Source organism: Tinamus guttatus, unplaced genomic scaffold, assembly GCF_059628265.1.
Source record: "Tinamus guttatus ecotype Peru unplaced genomic scaffold, ASM5962826v1 Tinamus_guttatus_pri_ptg000497l, whole genome shotgun sequence".
In the NCBI taxonomy this organism is placed as follows: Eukaryota; Metazoa; Chordata; class Aves; order Tinamiformes; family Tinamidae; genus Tinamus; species Tinamus guttatus.
In genome coordinates, this window is record NW_028289031.1 from 3,596,823 (window position 1) to 3,599,725 (window position 2,903).

A 2,903-nucleotide genomic window follows, 5' to 3' on the forward strand; every position below is an offset into this window, starting at 1 on the left:
AGATGTGATTGTATTAGTTCAGACAGAACTATTCCTTTTCATACTCTTTTCAAAGCCTTTTTTTTTTTTTTTTCCAGATAGATGCACCCTGGCTTCTAATCAGCCTTTTTGTCTGATAGTGCACATTGAGCAGAAAACTTTGCTGAATTGTTCACGAAGATCTCCCCAGGATTTTTTCTTTTGTTTTTTTTTTTTCTTTTTTTTTGATGGAGAAATGTTTGCTCATTTAGATTCCAACAGCATACATAAAAAATTCAAATAAATCCTGCCAATATGCAGCGATTGAGCCAGCTCTGGGTACAGCATTAAAAGCAGGGAGCTTGCTTTGCGGAGGAAGGGCATCTCATAGTAGGACATCTCTCCTTCCCTTAACTATATGTCTTCAGTAGAGCCAAGGTGATGGATTAAATGTCGCCAGCAGCCTTCGCACTTTTCCTTTTAGCTAGTGGCTCTTTGAGTGAATCACACACACAAGAGGCTCATATTTGCGATGAGTAATTTGCTATTAAATTCTGTTTCATCGGTGTTCATTCATTCTATTTCAAAAGTGCTGTTGCTTCCCTACAGCACACATTGCAAAACACCCTTTCAAAGCCCAGACAGAAATTAAACTTAATTAAACACACAGTACGGTGATAAAAGCTATATGAAGATTGAGCACGAATATCTTTGGAAGCTAGAAGCGTTATTCTAAAAATTATCCTTTCAATGGCAAGTTCTCTACTACTATTGGAGTCCAAAGAAGGATGTCCTTGCTTTCCAAGATACTACCTTGGAAGACTAAGCAGGCCTCATTCCTGGATTAGGCAGGTAAGTCAAATTAGGTGTCTGAGCTGTCACCTATGATCCCAGAGAGCCCTGGGCAGAATCTGTACCTGGTAGGATGTAGGCTCCTTTGGAGTGCCAGTCTTGCCCCTGGTGATTTTAGCAGAGCCTTTCAAGTCTTGCTCTAGAGCAGCATAAAACAGAAAAAGATTCAAAATACTAAAAGCTTTTTATGCGCTTTTTTTATCCATACAAAGGCTGACTGGGAACCACAAGGCTTTTGTGGAAAAGGACAGAATTTTTCCTTCTTCATCCATCTTCAGATTACCTGTAATTTTTGTAACCACTCCATGGGTGCATTCTTCATTAGTATTTTTGCAAAAAAAAAAAACCTATTAATCCAACATTTTTTGGCTAACAGCAATATTTTTAAAAAACAGAACAATAAAGCAATTATTTTCTCAGGGCAGTATTAGTCAGACACTCACCTTATTCACCATGGGGCTCCTCAGCTATAAAGCAAGCAGGTAGTAGATCAATTAGATAGATGCACGTTCTTCTTCCTCTCCATTCTCATTTTCTTTTGCAGGCTTTTTTCGGTAGCTGCATTTTAACCTCTTGGTACCCACTGCCTTTGAAGCAGAAATACAGAGAAAACAAAGCATTTCACTGTAAGAAAAAGCTACCCCTAGACTGATCACAATTGTGAAGGCAAACTCTGATGGAGCAGAGAAGAGGAAAAAAGACCCTATTTGCACAGCATATGTCTCCCCAAGCAGGAAGCTGCAAGGGAGGTGGTGGTGGCGGTGGTGGCGGTGGTGGTGCGCAGGGACTTGCCATGATGACCCTGTGGCTTAGAAACACCTGGAAGTGGCTCCTACATCTGCTTTCATTTGGCAATCAGGTACCAGCCTCACCACAGTTGTCTTTCAGAGCTACATTTTTTCTCAGATTAGACACATTTCCTTTGTAAGGATTGTTGTAAGAAGAATTGCTGTATATTTCACTTTAGGAGAACTATATTTACTTTTTTTTCTAGATCTAGTCCTTATCTGAGTTTATATTTTTGAGAAGAATAGTATATTCTGTAATCCGTGGAAGTCAAGGAATTTTGCCATTTTTACTGTATTTATTTCTCATTATATTACTCCTCTTGCTGATACAAGGGTACTTTTTCTCTTTGTTGTGAACTCTCTAACACAAAATTGTCAATTTTACATGACCTGGCTGATTTATAGGTCTTTCTGTCTGGGGCAGTCTTGCAGGGGAAAAGACGTCCCACAAGTAGATCTGAAGGTCTGGATGTTGGTTGTTCCTCTAGCTCTAGAAAAAGCCACCTCAGGACCATTGAAGGACTATTCCATACCATAGCCCACTCACTGGACAGACCTAATTCTACATCTATAGCTTATCTGTATGAAAAAGGAACCATTCATCTGGGGTGTCAAATAAACAAACATAGAGACAACAAAGCCAAAAGGCCTAAGACAGACCTTGTGTTCATAGGATATTTTATGTACTTTATTCTTGTACAAGTAAGCAACATCTGTCCAAATGCTCTTTTAATCCTACTGTCTAATCCAATTTATAGTAATATAATAATTGCTGAGGAACATAAATGTATTCATATTCAGAAAGCAAACTAAATCTGCCGTAATTTTCTGATGAAAATAAACTCAACTTTTTCCCCCCAAAATAACATCCGCTCAACTGTTATCAAACAAAAGGGTATCTATGTGAAAAAGAAGACAGAAAAGCTTATATTTAACGCTTTCCTCTGTTCTGCATTATCCATGCTGCAAACCATTCAGTTTATTACAGCATGCAAGAAGAAATATTTTTATCTGTACAAATACTTCTCAGTTGTTCTTTCTTGCATATAGATTGCAGGCCGTTAGCTACCAAATAAGAAATATTTATTCACATACACAGTGTGTAGTCATGTCAAAAGGACAGCGGAAGAGTGTGCCTAATGAGGTCACCCTGCAAGATTTTTTAGAGGCAAGCAAGTCTGATGAACAAGTTTACAGAAACCGAGGCTGCAGGAAGATACTTGTCTTTCTCCTTCCCTTCCCAGGCTGGGCTGTACAGATGGCGCTTATTCCATACTGCTCCACTTTGCGTTCGAAAGCTTTTAA